Source organism: Calliphora vicina, chromosome 5 (genome assembly GCF_958450345.1).
Source record: "Calliphora vicina chromosome 5, idCalVici1.1, whole genome shotgun sequence".
NCBI classification, from domain to species: Eukaryota; Metazoa; Arthropoda; class Insecta; order Diptera; family Calliphoridae; genus Calliphora; species Calliphora vicina.
In genome coordinates, this window is record NC_088784.1 from 13791744 (window position 1) to 13804588 (window position 12845).

General features: G+C 24.0%; 1 protein-coding gene across 3 annotated transcripts in view; it reads right to left on the reverse strand.

Moving 5' to 3' along the window:
* The window catches only part of igl (igloo), a 209315-nt gene that overhangs the window by 115487 nt on the left and 80983 nt on the right, over window positions 1–12845 (reverse strand). The window contains exon 1 of one of the 3 annotated variants that reach the window (XM_065513756.1): window positions 11232–11527. The exons of the other annotated variants lie outside the window; for them this stretch is intronic. The gene's annotated coding sequence lies outside the window, so the exon portion shown is untranslated. Of the gene's footprint in view, window positions 1–11231; window positions 11528–12845 lie in introns of those variants that run through there. 3 annotated transcript variants of the gene reach the window in all.

A 12845-nucleotide genomic window follows, 5' to 3' on the forward strand; every position in this document is an offset into this window, starting at 1 on the left:
AAAATAAATATTTTTCGAATGTCTAAAATTTTTTTATTTAATTATAAAAAAAATCCATAAATAATTTTTAAAGCTTTCAGAATTTTATTTATTTATTGAAATTGTGGTAATTTTGAAGAAAATTTTGTAATATTCTACAATTCTTTTAAATTTAATAATATTTCTTAGAAAAATATTTAATTTTATAACAATTTCTCTCAATTGTTTAAAATTTCATTAAACTTTATTAAAATTCCTACCAAGAATTCCTGTTAAATCATGTTTATGCTTGTTTTGTTTTGCTTTTTATAATTAAAATTCCGTGTAAACAAGCACTTTTAATTGGTTTGTTGTTAATGTTACTTTCTCTATTTGCTATTAATGCATAAAATATTTGTGTAGATTTCAAAAATTCTTACACATTACTTAATGTGTTTCAGCATGACTTCCGTTTTGCTTACATTAATCGATTTCCGTTTCCGCTTTAAAATCATTTATAATTATTAAGAATAGTTAGGAAAGATATATTTTTGCTGTGTGTATTTGAAGGTTTAAGGTTTTTTATATAAAATGAGTAACATTATTTTTCAACATAGTCTCCTTGGAGCTCTTTAAAATTTCACCAATTCACACCGATAAACCCACTGTTTTGACTGCTGTTTGGTCTCTGGCGAGTTGTGGTGGATATACGATTCGTCAACGGTTACGAAACTTGTCCATTTTGCGATTGAATGAAGCCAAACACTCACACGATTGCGTTTGTGGTCTACTGAGAGCAAACGTGGCACCGCTCTTGCGGAACTCTTTCTCATACCCAAGTGATCATTCAAATCTGAAACCACTGAGCCCTGTGAGATGCCTATGACTTCCACAATCTCGTTTCTAAACTCTGCTCTAAAAAAGTAAAGTTTTTTAAAATTTGTTTATGTAAATTTCCTCCTCTCTGTATAAAACTTATATAAGTACAATCCTCCCACTTTACAAACCTACTCTTCAAAACATACATAGTCATTACAAATAATTGTATAATCAGCAAAAAAAAAATATATGGGTTTTTCCCAAAGTAAAACTAAAACCTAACAAATGAATATCAAACACAAAACAACAGCTGTAACAGAAGATACTCAGGGAGGGGTGGGTGCCTTCTAACGAAACTACTTACAAGGCACTTAACTTTTTATCAAACCTACTTAACACTTTTTGGTTGCATGCTACAATCAATGTGTGTATTTCAAATTGCGTTACAACTGGGTCTAAAGCTTTAACCTTCCCTCAATCGATAAATACTGACATAGTGCTCAAGAAGAGCACTGATGTAAAGAACTACGATTATATTACAAGCCAATAGAAGAAGAAAAAAAAAACTTGGGAAAAAATTGAATAAGAACATGATGATGCTGATGACGAGCACGATTATGAGCAAGAAAATTATTGTTATTACACTTGAATCGAGTTAAATCATGCTTTATCACTTTATTTCATGGATACTTTATACTAGCACGCTTCCATACAAAGATATACACAAATACTTGTGTGTCTCTAAACGAAAACTACAATAAAAACCATGAGAATTGAAACAAAACCATTCAATATGAAATAGAAAAAACAATTGAAGGATTTATTAGAGCCGGATGAAGGAAAGCAAAAAAAAATATGACAGAAAAAGAAAAATTGGCCACAATCAAATGTTTGAAAATCTAACTTAGTTAGAGAATTTTCTATTGCATTTTTCTTTATGTATTTAATGCCAATATTTCCTAACAATGATTGTGCCCAATCAAATGGTATAAACAGCAATCAATTGTAGGGGGATGGAGAGCAATAGTAAGAAGTAATATAAAAAAGAAAGAGGTAATTAAAAGCTCAAAACTGTTACTGTTAGAAATTTTCACTTTGAGAGCAAATTTCTTAACTTTTTTCTTCAAAGTCACTCAAATTTCCTTATATATTTTTAAGGAATATTTTGTTTTAAATAAAATAAAAGAATTTTCATTAAAATCCCTTGAAAATTGTAAATTTTATGGCACTTTATCTGAAGTTTACCATGAATTTCTCATATACCTACTACAAAAACTAGTTTTATATGATTTTCATTGCATACTTTCAGGTGTGCATATGAAAATTGTATGAAAACATAAATGAAGTGGTTAGCGAAAAGTTGTATAAATTCTACAATTTTCACTGGATTAAGAAAAAACAAAAAAGGAAATATTCACAACAGAATTTTCTTTAATATTTTTTAAACAAATACAAGTGATTTTATAGAAAAATTAATCAAAAAAAAAACACAAAGTCATAAAATCATATAAATAATTAAAGTTTTCTTATTTTTGTCATATTTTCTTATTATAGTTATATTAGAACTGTCTATAATTATCGTTTTAGTAATTATGTATAATAATCAGTTAAGATTTTCTTAAAATATAAATTTTTTTTTTTACTTTTTTGATTTTTTAAATTTGAATCAAAAATTTTTAACTTTTTTCTTTAAAAGCCTACATATTTCTTTATATATTATTGAAGACTAGTTTGTTGGCAATAACACAAAGTATGTTTCTTCAAAATCTCTTTAAAATTTTAAAAGTTATTAACATTATTCTATACCTTAACATGTTTGAGATATTTTGAAAAATATCTAACTAATTTTTTTAATTTATTTAAAATAATCACACTGTTTTAGATAAAAACAACATTTAGTTTTTCAATCAAATACATATTTTATAAAAATCTTAGCAATTAGTTAGGTTTTTCTTAAAATTTCTCATTTGTTTACCCTTACTTTTTCGATTTTTCCCTTTTGAGAACAATTTTCTTTAATTATTTCTTAAAGATGTTATATAATTTTTAAATTAATTTAAAACTGTGTTTTATTTTCTATAAAACAAAATAAATTTCATTAAAATCCCTTGAAAATTGTAAAAGTTATTAAACTTTTTCTTTTTACCTACTGTAAAATTTACTTCAATATGATTTTCTGTTTTATTTCAAGGCATACTTTTAGGTGTCTTGATGGTATGTCAAACTAAAGCCGGGATCGGCAACTCCTATACACTGTGCATTGTGGGCGTTACTAAAGTTACACAGACTTCTCACACGCATAGAAAACACAATTCAGTCTCATATGAGTTGTCACAGAAGAAGGTTGTGTTGTCGCTCGTTTCTTGCTTTTGTTTATGAATAAATGTTAATGCAGAGGTGGATAATTCATATTATTGTTGTACCTTATTTAGCATCTACACTACATATTAAGTAGTTTTTAGAATTATAAACTATTTTAAAAATTTTTTGTCTCACCTTTAGATGCTTAATTCGGTTTTTAGAAGTTTCTTGTATATTATTATTTTTTAATACACAATAATTGCTAGACAAATAGTTAACATGTTCAGTTTTCCATTCCTGTTTTGTAGTGAAGATGAGAGTACAACTATTTCTCATTTCTTGTTTTTTCGCTCATACACTTATACAAGTGCAAAATGTAGTAGTATATGTCTGCCGATCGCGGAACTAAAGTAAGGTCTTAGATTAAGTTAGTATAACTTCTGCAATTTTCACTCGATTAAAGAAAGTGAAATGTGGAAATATTCACAACAAAATTGTCTTTAATATTTTATAAAGAAATATAAATGCTTCAATGGGAAAAATAATAAAAACATGAACACAAAGTAAAAAAATCTTAATTTTTTTTAAATTTGATATATTTGCTTAAAATAACCATATTCAAAATGCACAAATTTATCTATTCGTAATATTATATATTCATTAGTTAAGATTTTCCGAAAATTTATGATTTGTTTAAACTTAGATTTTAAATTTTTTAACTTTGAGTGTAATTTTTTGAAACTTTTTCTTTAAAGACACATGCATTTCTTTAATTAGTTTAGAAGAATATTATGTTCTTAATGAAATAAAATATAGTTCATTAAAATCATTACTAAATGAGAACAATTTATCCAAACCTCAACATCCCAAAGTTATTTTGACATACAACTGACTAAATATTTACTGTATTTAACATATTCAAACTGTTTTAGGCACAAGCTTTTTAATTATATACAAATTGTATAAATTGCTTTGAAATTATTTAAAATTTTCTTAAAATTTCTGATTTGTTTACTCTTACTTTTTCGATTTTTCAACTTTGAGACCAATTTTCTTTAATTTTTTCTTTACGATGACATATAATTTTAAAATTATTTTAAAACTGTGTTTTATTTCTTATAAAACAAAATAAATTTCATTAAAATCCCTTGAATATTGTAAAAGTTATTAAGCTTTTAAATTTTACCTACTGTAACATTTATTTCAATAGGATTTTTTTGTATTATTTCAAGGCATACTTTTAGGTGTCTAGATGTAGATGGTATGGCAAGCTAAAGTAAGGTGTTAGGTTAAAGTTGTATAACTTCTGCAATTTTCATTCGATTTAAAAAATTGAAATGTGGAAATATTCACAACAAAATTGTCTCTAATATTTTTAAAATAACTATTAATGCTTTCATAGAAAAATTAAGCAAAAAAAGGGGTCAAAGTCGAAAAATTAAGAAAAAAATTTAATTTTCTTCAAATTTGTTATATTAAGAATGTTTTTATTCATTGTTTTATTAATTGTATATACTCTTGAAGTAAATTAAGGAAAATTGTCTTTGAATTGGTGTATGATTTTTTCCAAAACATTTTGCTTTGACAAGTGTATGATTTGTTACCAGTTTTATTATTATATTTATTTTATTTTCCAAGTATTACTGCCAATTTGTTAACCTTTTAAAAATTCACATATTGATTTTAAATTAAAACTAATAGCCACCATAAACTAACCTCAAACTAAGGTGGGGTTTTCTATATATCACTCATAAACGTTGTAAGCTCCCTCTAACCCCTCACAAAAAAATCCTTAAAATCTAATAAAAATCCTACACTAACACCACTCACACAATTAATAGTGGCCATCATTTTGTGTCTGACCAGTTTATTTTTGTAAAATTGCTGTATAAAACGTTTGAATACGTTTTTTTTTTTTTTGTTACTACAACAATGTGTCTAAATCAAGGTTGTCATCAAACTACAGTTCATTAGGTTCAGTTGGAAAACATTCATTGGAGCAAATAAATGAAAATAAAATCCTATTAACTTAATTAGATTTAAACGAATTTTGTGGCCATTTTTAACAAAGACACACATACGGATATTTAGAAAAAGTGTTAAGAAACATTTTATTGCTATCCAATTTTTTATTTTGTTTGTTTGTCCCTTCCACAATTTTCTACGTGACTTGTAAGCAGCGACACACTAAATTAAATTTCAGCCTTATAAAATCTAAAGAAAACATTATTGCTGGTGTGTCCCAAACAAAATAACTAAATGTTGTAAGAAAATTAAAACTAATTGGCAAAAGAATGCAGGTTTAGATTTTTTTTATATGTGTTTACCCGGGGAGTTTGCCTTTTGCTTAAACATATTTCCTTAAAAACGTACAAGAAAAGTTGCAATTTCTTTTATATTGTACAAAATTTATGTCTTTATTTTGTACATTTTAAATTTCTGTTTTGTATTATAAGTTTTTTATTTTGGTTTTGGTGTGTTTAGAAAATTTGGCCTCCTTTTTTTGGGAGGGGGAGGGGTTTAATAGTTTGTTTTAGCGGAAACATACAGTTTCGCTGAATTAATGAAGTATGCTTTTAGGCTGTTTGAAACTTATTTAATACAGCTATTATTATTCTATACTCTAGCTTACACATTCAAACATAAGCAAGTATATTTGTTGGTGTTTACCCTATAAAATGTTCGAAAATTTATAACGGAAACAAAATTGTTAAAAAAAGAATTAAGTATAGTATACTTATATGGAGCAGTTAACGAAACTATTGGTGTGTGTTGAGGGAAATGAAATTGTGGAGCACAGAGTGAGAGAGAGGAGTTAAAAAGAGAGCATAAATGTAGGAGTTAAAATTGCTGACAAATAATTTTACTAAAAGGCATAAGAAGGTTTAAAACAAATGGTTAAATATAAAAAGCAAAAACTTGGAAATTTATAATAATAGTCTATTGTAAGCTTAGCGAGTAAAAAGGCTAAGTGCACTTTATTTGAATATTAAAATTACTTAAAGTAAGTAAAAATACAGGGATTGGCTAAAGAACACTTAGTTTTTCAACAATTTAAACTTTTCAAACTATTTTAGAACGAAAAACATCAAATCTTGCTTATTATAAACATATTTTTTACAAAATATAAGAAATAAAAAGATATTTTTGTAAAATGTTTCCTTTTTTTAATTTTATTATTTTGTTTTAAATAAAACAAAACAATTTTCATTAAAATCCCTTGAAAATTGTAAATTTTATGGCACTTTAACTCAAGTCTACCACAAATTTCTCATATACCTACTACAAAAAATAGTTTTATATGATTTTCATTGCATACTTTCAGGTGTTCATATGAAAATTGTATGAAAACATAAATGAAGTGGTTAGAGTTAAGTTTAATAAATTCTAAAATTTTCATTCGATTAAGAAAAGTGAAGTACAGAAATATTCACAAAAACATTGTCTTCAAAACTATTTAATAAATTTAAATGCTTTCTTAGAAAAATTAATCAGAAAAATAACTCAAAGTCGAAAAAAAAATTTTAAAAATTTAAATTTTCTTATTTTTGTCATATTTTCTTATTTATATTTTTTTTAGTAATTTTATATATTTTATAATAGTTACAATTTTTATTTAAATTTAAAATTTGTTTATCCTTAATTTTTAGATTTTTCAACTTTGAGTGTAAATTTTTTGACTTTTTTCTTTAAAGGTCTACATATTTCATTACATATTTTGATGGCTATTTTGTTTTAAATAAAACAAAACAATTTTCAGTAAAATCCCTTGAAAATTGTAAATTTTAAGACACTTTATCTCTATTTTACCACAAATTTCTCATATACCTACTACACAAAATTGTTTTATATGATTTTCATTGCATACTTTCAGGTGTTCATATGAAAATTGTATGACAACATAAATGAAGTGGTTAGATAAAAGTTGTATAAATTTTACAATTTTCATTCGATTAAGAAAAGTCAAAAAAGGAAATATTTACAACAAAATTGTTTTAATATTTTTTAAACAAATACAATTGATTTTATAGAAAAATTAAACAGAAAAAGAACACAAAGTCATAAAATCACATAAATAATTAAAATTTTCTTATTTTTGTCATATTTTCTTATTATAGTTATATTAGAACTATATATAATTATCGTTTTAGTAATTTTGTTCAATAATTTGTTAAGATTTTCTTAAAATTTAAGATTTTTTTTTTTACTTTTTTGATTTTTAAAATTTTAATCAAAAATTTTTAAAATTTTTTCTTTAAAAGCCTACATATTTCTTTATATATTATTGAAGCCTAGTTTGTTGGCAATAACACAAAGTATGTTTCTTGAAAATCTCTTTAAAATTTTAAAAGTTATTAACATTATTCTAAACCTTAACATTTTTGAGATATTTTGAAAAATATCTAACTAATTTTTTACTTTATTTAAAATAATCAAACTGTTTTAGATAATAGAAATTTAGCTTTTCAATCAAATACAAATTTAATCATTCAGAAATTAGAAATTAGTCAAGATTTTCTTAACATTTCTGATTTGTTTACATTACTTTTTCGATTTTTCAGCTTTGAGACCAATTGTCTTTAATTTTTTCTTAAAGATGACATATAACTTTTAAATCTGTTTCAGACTATATTTTATTTTCTATAAAACAAAATAAAATTCATTAAAATCCCTTGAAAATTGTAAAAGTTATTAAACTTTTTCATTTTAGCTATTTTAAAATTTACTTCAATATGCTTTTCTGTCTTATTTCAAGGTATACTTTTAGGTGTCTAGATATAGATGGTATGGTAAGGTGTTAGATTAAATTAGTATAACTTCTGCTATTTTCACTCGATTAAAGAAAGTGAAATGTGAAAATATTCACAACAAAATTGTCTTCAATATTTTATAAAGAAATATTAATGCTTTCATGTATTTCACTGTATTCTATTATTGTTTTAGTAATTTTGTATAATAATTAGTTAAGATTTTCTTAAAATTTATGAATTTTTTTTTTACTTTTTTTGATGTTTCTAATTAGACTCAAAAAATGTTAACCTTTTTCTTTAAAAACCTACATATTTCTTTAAATATTATTTAATACTGGTATGTTTGCAATAAAACAAGGTATTTTTTAAATCTCTTTAAAATTGTAAAAGCTATTAACATTTTTCTAAATCTCCAAATTTTTGATTTATTTTCGAAAAAATAGCTAACTAAATTTTTATTTTATTTAAAATAATCAAACTGTTTTAGATTAAAGCAACATTTAGTTTTTCAACCAAATACAAATTTTATAAAAACCTTCGAAATTAGTTAAGATTTTCTTAAAATTTCTGATTTGTTTTACCTTACTTTTTCCATTTTTCAACTTTGAGAACAATTTTCTTTAATTTTTTCTTAAAGAGAACATACAATTTTTAAAACCGTTAAAAACTGTATTTTATTTTCTATAAAACAAAATAAATTTCATTAAAATCCCTTGAAAAATGTAAAAGTTATTGACATTTTTCATTTTACCTACGGCAAAAATTACTTTTATATGATTTTCTGTTTTATTTCAAGGCATACTTTTAGGTGTCTAGATGAAGATGGTATGGCTAGCTAAAGTAAGGTCTTAGGTTAAATTAGCATAACTTCTGTAATTTTCACTCGATTAAAGAAAGTGAAATGTGAAAATATTCACAACAAAATTGTCATTAATATTTTATAAAAAAATATAAATGCTTTCAAGGAAAAATTAATAAAAACTTGAACACAAAGTAAAAAAACGCTTAATTTTTTTTTTTGGCTTATTTGTTATTATAATCATATTTAAAATGCACATATTTAACTATTCCTAATATTATATATTCATTAGTTAAAATTTTCCTAAAATGTATGATTTGTTTAAACTTGGATTTTTAATTTTTTCAACTTTGAGTGTAATTTTTTTAACCTGTTTCTTTAAAGACACATATATTTCTTTAATTAGTTTTGAAGAATAATGTGTTCTTAATAAAACAAAATATCATTCATTAAAATCATTACTAAATTCTAAAAGTTATTAAAATTTTTCCAAACCTCGACATCTCAAAATTATTTTGAAAAACATCTTACAAAATATTTACTCTATTTAACATATTAAAATAGATAAATTATATAAAAGCTTTTTAAACATAAACAAATATTATAAGCTGCTTAGAAATTACTTAAGATTTTCTTAAAATTTCTTACTTTTTTTATTTTTCAACTTTGACACCAATTTTCCTTAATTTTTTCTTTAAGATGATATATAATTTTTAAAACAGTTTAAAACTGTATTTTATTTTCTATAAAACAAAATAAATTTCATTAAAATCCCTTGAAAATTGTAAAAGTTATTAAAATTTTTCTTTTTACCTACGGCAAAAATTACTTTTATGTGATTTTTTTTATTTCACGGCATACTTTTAGGTGTCAACATGGCAAGTAAAGGTAAGGTGTTAGGTTAAATATGCATAAGTTTTACAATTTTCAAGCGATTTGTACGAATGTAATGTGAATGTATTTACAACAAAATTAGCTTTAACATTTTCTAAATAAATTTATAAGCATTTATAGAAAAATTTGTTAAGAAAAGAAGTTAAAGTCGAAAAAAGGGGTAAACAATAAAAATAGTTTTTTACTGTATGAAAAATTACTGCAAAATGTATGTAAATATAATAAAATATATACAATTCTATAGCTTATATTTGTAGCTCTCAAAAGACATTTGAAAATGATAACAATCTAATTGAAGAAAGCTGAGTTAAAGTTGACTTTAGCATACTCCCAACACTGTAACCATTTCAAAATTTTTACAGGTTATATTCCAATATTATATAATTGTAATTGTATATATGATTGTGGTAACCATAATATGGTAAAGTTAAGATTAACATGATCGTTGTTGTCGTATATATGATTGTAGTAAATAAAATGTTTGGCAAATCGTAACATTATCATATTATGGTTACCGCAATAATATAAACAGTTACAGTGACCATAATATTATTAAAAACTTGTAAAAATGTTTAAGTGGCTACAGTAACTATAGAAGTGAACATTTCTATGCCACATTTTTAGGGAGAAGATTTACAGATTCTCAAGCATTTATTTGAATAGAAAATTCATTGCTATTGAAACAATAATTGGAGATATATTGCGAGGGCTTAAGAAACTTAAGAACATATATTATCATGGACAGATTATTTATTACGCTCAATCTATTTTAAAACTACTTAATGGTATTATTTTTAAAGTATGTATTTGAAAATAAAAAAAATAATTTTCAAAATTTCTTTGCCAAAAAATTTTGATTTCAAAATTAACAAAATTTGTTTATTTTGTTTTATAGACATTTTAGAAGCCTATAGATTTTTATTACAAAATGTGAAAATTTTTTTAGTAAAACCTCAAAAATATCAAAATAAACATTTTGTAACACCTAAACGTATGATTAATATTAATTCTAAGGTTAAGTTACAAAAATGATTATAACTTTTCTTTAAAAACAGATAATAATATAAATGAAAAAGTTAATAAAAGCCAAGACTTTAAGGTTTGATACAAGATCAATTCACTCGCTTCATTTGCATTATTAGTAGCAAAATTTTTAATTTTAAAACATTTAAAATTTTAAGATATTTTTTTTTTTTTTCAAATTTTTAAAATAACAAAGTATTGTAGTGTTTTAACAGTATTTCTATTAGAAAGCGATCTTCAGTTTATCTCATTGCCTTTATTTCATTCATTTAACTAATCTTTTCCAAACATTTTACGCCTGCTAACCTTTTTAATTTTGTTTTTAAAACTACCAGTCCCTTTTGGTAGTCCCTATCATTAATTAATTTCCATCAATCACAGTAAATGTCTACACCCTTAATAGGTTTTCTTTGTGCAGCTATATTGGCTTAAAACTTTCAACATAAAAAATCTTTCACTGAAAATCAATTAATTTTGTTAAGACTAATAATGATGATTACATAAAGCACCTTTTGAAATATTAATAAAATAAACAGAAATCTTGTATTGCCAACAACTCAATTAATAAAAAGACCCAACCCCAAATTTATATAAAACAAAGTAACATTTACAGCAAAATTCATAAATATTTCTTGGGTAAATATTTGATTTATATTAAAAATAAAAAAAGATTTGAATTAACGTACCTTGGCTATAGAACACACGCACTTCAAACGATTTTCAAATCAATACTGAAAAGATCTTGGGCTGGCAGCAGCAAATGAGTGTGAGAGACAACAGGAACCAGAAGTAGCACACACACGCACACAATCGCAGCAAGACAAGTAAATGAGTTTTAATTTCCGTTACCGGTTTGATTTGTTTGTTACAAAAAATTCCTGGCAAAATATTAATTAAAGCTTTTTTTCTATACAATTAACAATTTAAGGCGTCTTTATGGGAAATTTTTTTTTTTAAACACAACAATTAAAATTTCTAATTTAGGTTTCTTAATAAATAAAGCTTTTCTTTGCGTTTTGTGTAAATTCAAAAATAAACACTTGTATTTGCAATATTTTTAATATTTTTTTTTAATTTTAATTTAAAATATTTTGTTTAAAATTTTGTCTCTAACCGTTTAAGCTGCAGCTTACCGTGTTACTCGGTCAACGTTTGATTTGCTTTTAATAGCGTGTATGGCCTCGTTCCGTGCACTCTGCCAGTTTTGTTATGAACACTTCTCCATTCGTTTCGTACCAAAATATTAAAAAGTTGTTTTGCTTTTATTTTTTCCCTTTTTTTTTGTTGTTTTTGTTTTATTTTTATCGTTTTAAAAGACAAGCGCATACGACACAACTGTGTTTTTGTTTTGTTTTCCATACATATTAAAACACTTTGATGACGATGTTTCCAACAGTGCGGAAAAAAGGTACTGTGCCATGCACCTCTATACGATGTTGTATGGGAAACACGTTATTAAAGGCCTAAATAACATTTGTGTGGAGGCAGCCAGGCAGCTCAAAAACAGAAAAACACAACAAAAATCAAGGGAGAGTAACTATTTTTGTATTGGGAACAAACCTGTTTACTAACTATAGTAAGAATTAAGCTTTTTTTAAAAAAGGAGAATGAAAGCTTTATTTGAAAAACCATCCAAAAACAGGGAGAATGAAAGAGTCAAAAGCTTTTATGTAGCAAATAAGCTTTTTAACAGTACAACCCGTTATAGTAGGCAAATGTGTGAATTTAAATTTTTGTTCAAATATTTGATATTAAAAAAAAAAAAAAATTAATTTCTTTTACCAAAAATTTCTTAAATTTGTTAATATAGTTAATAGGTTTTAGACCTGTTTGAAAGCCTTTAGATTTTTATTATGAAACTTTGAAAAATTTTAAGCCAAACCGCAAAAATAACAAAATGAAAATTTTGAAACATCAGGACGTATGATTAATATTAATTATAAGGTTAAGTTACAAAAATTGTTATAACTTTAATTTAAAATCAGGTAATAATATAAATTAAAATGCTAATAAAAGCCAAGACTTTAAGCTTTGAAATAAACTATATTTTTTATTCTTTATTTTTAATATAAAAAGTTAAATTTTTAATGTAAAAAAATATAAAATTTAAAAAAAAAATATGTTTGAAATTTTTTTTAAATACTTGATTGGATAACAAGTAGATATCATATTTTAACAGTATTTCGGTTAGAAAAAGAATTTTTGTTTGAATCTTCTTAGTTTTAAACAGAATTATGAAAATTATTATAAAATAAAGATTAAAATTTTTGATTTGCTAACAAATTTTAAAAATTATTACG